Below are 8,237 nucleotides of genomic sequence, written 5' to 3'. Positions count from 1 at the left end.
CAACTTATGTACAGTAAAATAGATCTCATTAGTGGAGTCTTTCATTTGGAGTGGAGCAGCGGGGGAGATATTGGTTAGGCACTTTATATCAAAATATTTTTAAAGTACCCGCATACAAGTCATTTGCAAATGATGTCTCTTCTATTGGTCATTACAGATTTTGATTGGTTGGATGGACCCAGGAAATGGCTCAGTGACAGTGTATCTGAGAGGCCTCTCCAAAGGGGTCAGTACTGGGGACAAAATAATGGGAACACCTTCAAATGCAATACAATCCAGTGAAACAACACCACACACTAGGATCTCAAATACTAGTCATGAAGCACCATTCTAACACCGTCAAAAGAAAAACTTCACAAAGATTATTTTTTTGAAAGGTGCTGATTATATTGCGTCCATTGCTCCTGTATATGCATACAGTATATTAAAACTTTTTTGTATCAGTTTTTGAATCAAGTTCTCTGTGGAATTTTATGAAAACATCATACAAGTCAAAGTCTGTTATTTTGGCAATGATTATATAGGAAAATACACTTTGGACTTGACATTGTTTTCTTTTTAAATGGCCCTTATATTTCTTTCTTCAGCATTTCTGTTTTTTTCTCTAAATATGAAGTAAAATGTTAGTGTACCATAACAGATGAGCTGATCTTCCTGAGGCCAAGCTCATAGCCCAACCTGATTGATGTGTCATGCCCTTGTTGGGAAATCATTTGGGTTATGACGGAATCCTCATCCACAGCCATCATTGTCACCCATAATGACCCCTAATGAAAAATGGACCTTTATTCTGTCCTCTCTGTGGCACTGCAGAGATTAATACTGCCATCGAACCTTGTGTTCGATAACCCATTTACTTTACCTCATCTTTCACAGCATAGGTTCATGACATATGGTTCATTTCATTAAATTATTTTAATTATGCACATTCTCAGTTATTTTCACCCAGCAAATCATCTTTTGCCCAGATATGAGAATTTTCCCCTGTTCTGTATGGTGTGTTTTTAGTCACATAGATCATGAGGACCCTGTGGATAGTTCAAATGCTCAGAGGCCTATTCATTAATATAACATGTTAACAAACCTGGGCTCGCAGCCATTATCATCCCATCCATTTGAGACTAGATTTATTGCAGTGAGACTCTGTGGTTGCTGTGTCTAATTGCTCTTTTGTCTTCAGTCCTCCTGAGGTACAGACACTGGCTATGGGTGAACCTGCAGCTTAGTTACAAATACAGTTGGCTTCTTTATGCACCATGTCTTCTCCAAACATCAAAAATCCAAGTGGAAACACAGTAGAAACTTTACATTTCTCTATTTTATTTAAATAATAAAAATAAAAATAAAACATTTCCAAAGCCCAATTGCAGTTCAGTTTTTTTTCCTTCAGTGTGTTTGAGATAAATTAAAAACAAGTTGTCATTCAATATCTATGATATAGTTTGTCTACTGTGGTGAATCTGCTCCTATGTCTGTCAGCCAAGACATTAAGTTACCTATAATCCTTTACAAAACATGTTTTTATCTTGTGCCGTCAGTCATTATCAGGATGTTATTTCATAGATGTTTTTTTTTTAAACACACCTTCACATATCTGCATAATGATTCATTCATTTTCAATCACCTTGTTTTAATTAAGACAGGAAACGAGGTCTGTGAAAAAAAGAGCTAATCTTTATTAATTGGGCTTTCTGCACCACTGCTTTGCTGAGGGGATTGTTATAAAACATTCTCTGAAGTCACGTGACGGTTCATTTATCAGCCAGAAACCTTCCCTTTGGCGCATAGACCTACATACCCCCCCCCACACACACACACACACACATTGACTCACAAATATACGCAAGGTGCTAGCTGAGGTCCACTTTCCCATCTCTCTCAATCGCCTTGTCTTTTATTGTCTCTCAGGATTTGATTACATGTCTGGTGCAATTCATCTGTCTCAAGCAATGAAACAATCTTTAACAGATCTCCTCAATGTTCAGTGCAGCAGTCATCTCTCAGCTAGCCGCCCGGTTTGGCAGTTAAACCTTATACCTCTGGGTGCCATTGTGCTCTGAGATAAGTCGTAGATCACGAGGTGATGTGGCTGACTGCGATTCCCTTTAGTCAATATCTCCTGTCAGAGATCCTCAAGCTTGTCTCTAGCCAGACCCTGACCCCGCTATATTATCCTTAACATCTGTAATTAAAGTCAGCATGGGAGAGGAGGCATTCATATAGTATTATCCGGGCAAACTCATAGGCAGACTAACTAATTTACAGCTCTCTAACCTTTAATCAACAGGTGTGCAAGTGGTTTCTGGGGGTTGATGTGTAGGTATTTGTATGTATGTGTGAGAGAGACAGGAGAGGGAGAAAGGGGAAGAGTGAATGTTATAAATGTGATGAGTATCAAGGCAAATATTTTTGTGAACATACCAGTGTATTTTAAATTAGTTGTATCCATATACAACTGTATTTGTGTCTCTGTGTGAAAATGCTTGCCAAGGTTTCGGCATAAAGTACCCAATTCCGAAAGAGAAATATACCACCCATTTATGCATTATATCGCTACTTACAGTTGCGTGTCTCAAATTGCCAGTGGCCATGTGTTAAAAAATTTGCATATATACATAATCCACTTATGCTGCTGTGCTTGCTCGGTGCATGGCCGTCCATACTAATGACATGGACTCTGGTTCATTGTGATGGTATATCAGTGCAGCTGACTGGGAATTAAATGGCGGTTCCTGTGGGCATGTCGATGCCCTTTGAGCCACCAAATCTCTCCTACGACTACCTCTGCTGCGGCAAACTCAGGTCACAGGTTAGCTGGGTCTTATTAAAGTACTGCCAAAGGCAATAACATGAGTCATATTGCCTGATAATACTCTTTGGTAAAGCCTGGGTTTCCATGATAACAGCTTAAGACTACAAAGCAGCAGCTTGGTTTCTTAGGTTACTTGGTTTGTGGGATTTTGGCATTTTTATGTTTTGCTGGGACTTCTGTTTGTAACATGGTTCGACACAAAGAAGCTCAGCGCACGCAAATAGTGTTTGAAGACAGTCTGACCCATTTTAATAAAATTAATGTATTAACTGTTATGAAAGCAGTTTCTCTGTGTTTGCCAAAATGTTTTCAGCTCATTAGCCTGCCATGTGAGTTTTTAATTCTCGGCACAATACGTCCAATTCATTTTAACTGCTGGTTTGTACCACGAGCAGTTTTAATTAGCAATGTCTTTATTGTAGTGGGTCTCTGCACTTGCACTGCACAAACATCATCTCTTTTATATTCCTCCTGTTTTGTTCCTTGGGAAAGGCTTTTAGCTATTAATGTATACTGCCAGTTTATAATCAGGCTGAAGGGATAAAACAGGATGCCAAAGACTTTCTGTTTTGTGCAGAGTCAATAAGGAAAGACAAAGATCTGTTTCACTGTTTTGCAGATATTTTTTCAGTTTCAAATATAAAAGCTGCAGGGCTCCTTCCAGTCCTGTTCTGGAGCTGAAAATGCAGTGTGGTCCAAGTTGCGGGAGTGGGGAGTTTAAAATAAGTCTGCACTCCATCAGCCTGTGTTCCACAGAAAGTAATCACCACTACTGTCTGATCGGAGATCCGTCCATCACCACCAGCAGCTCTTATTGAACTAGACCCCAGGAGTTGTTGAGAAGTTAGCTCCAACTGCAACTCATAGTAGTAGTTTGATTGATGGCATCACTTTTATGACTCCTGTGGGAATGCTAACATAGACAACTGACCTGTTGCCTTTACTGGCTGATTCTGCCTGGTGATTGGCAGGTGTCTTCAGCTGATATGCTTAGACATGCGACCCTTGCATTAATCCCAGGTTGCCACCGTCCATCTCCCTGCGGGACTGGGGATATTTAGGTTGATATTGAGCTGTCAGCGGCATGGCAGCTGGTCCCGAAGTGTTTGCTTTACCTCTGGTCTCTAGAGGTTGCAGCCCAGCCAGCCGCTTGTAATTAAAAGTGCATAAAGACAGATCAAGCTCTTTCCTTCTCGCTCCACTGAAGATCCCAGAAGGCTGAAAAAATCCACTAGATGCCCTGAACCACCGGGCAGAGAGAGTGCCTTCATTTTTAAGCCTGCAAAAATAACTCATTCAGTTGTTGCCCATAATTGCATCCCAAGACAATAAAAACAATGTGGATTTAGCACTGATTTTAGTCAGGTTCACCACAGAACGAATTATCATAATAATTGTTTTTCTCCTACTCCCCAATTTGTTCCTGTGTTTTCATGTACAATACTGAGAATTCATTTTCAGGTTAAATTTTTCCCATCATGAGAAACTTATTTTCCAGAAACATTGGAATACTACCTTCTGTTCTTGATGAAGCCAAATGTGATATGCAGTAATCAGCCCGCTCTCAGCTCATTGTTTCGACTAGTCTTGGCTGTTCTTGAATAATCATCTCCAGCCAAGCCATAAATCTGTAACAGAAAGAGAGGGAGAAAAAAGATTTTGACAAGGCAAAACCAGTAATACACCTGCCCGCTTTTCATTAAAAAAAAGGTTATTGTTGCTATTTACAGTTTTATACACACTAATTTCATTTTAAAATCAAAATGTTTAATTTAATACTGCTTTGGCAACAGGAAAAACTGACCATAAATCTTTACAGGAATGGTGGTCAGAAATAGCTTAACCATATCTACCACATGACCACATTCAATTCAAAGCATGAACTGTGATCTGTGTTGGCTGTGTTGCTGGCAGAAGAGTCTACATAACTATCAGAGGCTGACAGATAGCCACCCGCAAAAGCCTTGACCTAGAATCCGACATCCATGACCTTCATGGCGCCTCTGCAGCTAGGTGGACAGAAGCCATTCTCTGCTTCAAAGGATTTTAAAATTGAGGTCTTGAAAGGTGCAACCTAGACGTTTGAAGCCAAAGAGACCCTAAAATTTCACCCAACAAAAATCCCCACCTTCTCATACACAAGTCTTTCCCTTTTTTTTATGGTGAAGCTAAAACACAAAGCACAAATTATTAGCATAGAGAAAGCCTGGCTGTCAGCAGAGCGACTTTAGTCTGTCTGGCTGTATCTATCTCCTCTCACCTTCCAGCTGTGTCTGCTGGAGCTTTTCTTCCCTCAACCCGCCGCAGTCACACTCTTTCAATCAACACAGTCAAAGCAGCCTGTACATATTTACCAGAGCCAATGCTAATGTACACTCTCACTGCCACATATTCATATTTCCCAGCTCTAATGCTCTAGGCTGCCCATTTCAGATTTTATTAAGGGATGGTTATTGAGATGTTATTGATGTGGCAGCCGCCCGCTAGCTCCAGGGTAATACTGCTGCACTCACTGGGAAGAGCAATGAGTCTATTGCTTGAAATGGGCATAGACTACCTTTTTATGTCACTACAAAGCAATGAAACAGCACTAACTCTATGATGGTGCACTTAACTTATGTAGTCCCACTGAATTGAAAATCCATATAAAAGTTACATCATCCAGTGTGTTGGTACTAAAGCAATTAGTCAAATAATTAAATAAATGGGTTGATCTACATAAAATTATTTGACAACAGTTCTGATAATCGATTGCTGATTTACACACACAGTTTTTGGTTGAGCTTCTCAAATATGGTATGTTTTTGCACTTTTTATTTTATATCACTGAATTGGAATATTTCAGGGTTTTTGGACTGTTAGGGGTATCAGTTTGGCTTCTCTGAAGAGGCAATTTCTTCAATATTTTCTGACATTTTACACACTAAACCGGTGGTTCCCAATGACTCCCACAAGGGGTCACAAGATAAATCTGAGGGGTCACAAGATGATTAATAGGAAAGTAAAGCTGAAAAACATATTCTTCTTCTGAAAGAAGATGCGACTTACTGGATAATTGTAAGTCTTCAGGACTTCGGGAAAATTACTCTTTGGTTGAAATGGTCCCAACTGGTCCAACAACCACTGATGCGAAAAGTTGAAACACTGCAATAAACTATTGTCTATTCTATAATGTATTTGTTGTTTAATTTTATCTGGACTAAATAAAAGTCACAGACATCAAAGTTCAATACAGTAACTACAATTAATATTTAAAAAAAAAAAGATAGGTGATTCAGATGATTGCCTTACAAACAAACAGTCCTATGTATTTCCATAGAGCCAGCGAGACACTAGTGTTAGGTAGCCACCCTTGCCTCTCTCTGCACCCGCTGGTCGCTCTCCATGGCCCTGGGCAGTAGAGTGGAAACACAACAATCCTGGCACTGCCAGTACGCTCTCGGAGTCCACCCACCATAGAGAGCAGCAGTCTCCTTGTTCCATCTGTCATTTTACTTTCGTAATCCCCTGCTCCTGAAACCGATCGAATGACATGTCTTCACCCAGAACAATTGGGAGGGCAGAGCTGTGTGAGTTTTAATCCTATGTACGAGAGCTGGAAAAAATACTGTAATAGCTTTGTGTTCAGAATGAATGTTGAAAGGTAATACCACTGTTTTTAAACTCCTAATCACCATGGTTGTCCTGAGCCTTTACATTATGCCTGGTAAATGTGCAGACATTCTACCTAATTTGAGACATTACAGCTGATTTTTCCTCTCGGCATATTCTGGTATTGTCCAAAACTTTTTTTTATTGTTTCCATATGATGGTATTGTGTGTATTGCTATGAAGGTCACACTGTATTACAGCTGTACCAACAAACATAAAGCACTACAGTATAAAAACACATATTTTGGTTTGTTTGTAGCTGAATATTCATTATAGAATGTAATGTCAATCAGTATACAAGCTCTAATGTATCAAATCGCACCTTTAACCCTGTTCGCTCCTGTCAGTCAAACCACTTTATATGAGTTTCTACAAACCATGAGGGACAATAGAGCAATTCTGAGTAATTACAATGATAGCAGCAGACAGGTAAATCACAGGAAACGTCAACTAACTCAGTCTGATCGGACTGATGAAGGATCTACACTGACACACACCGCTTCCTCTGACATTCTGACATGCATTTTTTGGCGTGTTTCTGATGCGGCTCCTCCAGAAGGCGCCTGTTTGATATGCTTCCCCACTCCTCCCCAACCCGTGTGTTTGTTCTCGAGCCCTGCTGCATGTCATAATGGGCCGAGGCAAATCACTTCCAGCCAAAAGCTGAGACGGTGATTGTATCAAACTGACCCCTAACAAGCTGTCAGCTCACGTTTGATAAAGCATGCATCAGCACCGGGCAGCTTGGCATCCATTTGGACAGAGCAGACAGATCTTATTCAAGCAGTGTTATTGCCTTAGTTCTTTCTCTCTGTTTTCCCAGACAGTTTGACTGGTCTCATACTACTGATGATGGCATCGAGTGGTGCAATTTGATACTGATAGTTGCTCCACTTGCTCTTCAATGTTGAAAAGTCAAACAGAAAATTGCATGGAATGTCTGATGATATAGATGGTGGCTAAATGGGTGGATAGGCGAGCAGTACCTCAGTTTATCCTATTACATCAGCTCCAGAAATCTTCAGTTCCCCGGTTACCACATAGAGGGAGCTCATGCGTGTTGAGAAGCCAAACCATGGAAATGCTGAATGAGTGAGTGAGTGTGTGTATGAGCGAGCGAACAAGAGGAGAGAGGGAGAGAGGTGCGGTGGACGAAATCACATCGTAGGGGAATAATAATGTTACACAAACCAGCAGCCAGGATAGTCACATGAACTGTGCGACAGGTTTACCACGCGTGTTCGTCTCGGACCAACTTTAGCCAAGTCGGTGGGAACCTGGTGACCCACTGAATGCCCCGAGGCGGCGTGACAAGTTGGCAGAGGGGGGAAAAGGACACGCATCACTATTTTTAAATGGGTACAGTGAGATTTGGGGGGCGTGGACGTACCAGCAGCAGCGAGCGTGTTGGCTCTTGGCTGCAGTTCCAGTGTAGTGATGTGCCGGCTTGAAGAACTGGACTACGCGTAGACGGAGCGGTTGGACGCGTAGCCGTACGGTGGCAGTCAATCGTCGGGTGCAGACTTAATCTCATTTTTAAGCCCGTTTGGCATTGTTTCGATAGATTTCTTCAACGCGTTGCCTAAGCGGTGAAAACGTTTTCTATTTAAGAGGCAGCAGTTGTGCGTAACGGCCGAAATCTGGGCGAGCAGCTATTTGAATGACAATAGTTTGAGGCAACTGCTTCCTTATTTGTTTAAGGAAGCCTAATTATTGAAAGTGACTGCGCATGGTAAGTCACCGTGGGCGAGAACACAATATGTTGGAATGACGT

General features: G+C 41.1%; 1 long non-coding RNA gene across 1 annotated transcript; it reads right to left on the bottom strand.

Moving 5' to 3' along the window:
• Nucleotides 1–3,485: 3,485 nt before the first annotated feature.
• LOC123977382 lies at nt 3,486–8,118 on the bottom strand. Its single transcript, XR_006826654.1, has 3 exons — nt 7,854–8,118; nt 4,328–4,440; nt 3,486–4,091 (listed from the first exon to the last, which is right to left on the bottom strand). It is a non-coding gene; the product is annotated as an uncharacterized LOC123977382 (long non-coding RNA).
• Between the last annotated feature and the right edge of the window lie 119 nt (nt 8,119–8,237).

This window comes from Micropterus dolomieu, linkage group LG10, assembly GCF_021292245.1.
Source record: "Micropterus dolomieu isolate WLL.071019.BEF.003 ecotype Adirondacks linkage group LG10, ASM2129224v1, whole genome shotgun sequence".
NCBI classification, from domain to species: domain Eukaryota; kingdom Metazoa; phylum Chordata; class Actinopteri; order Centrarchiformes; family Centrarchidae; genus Micropterus; species Micropterus dolomieu.
Note: the sequence above shows the minus strand (reverse complement) of the source record. Positions and strands in the feature narration are given on the sequence as shown.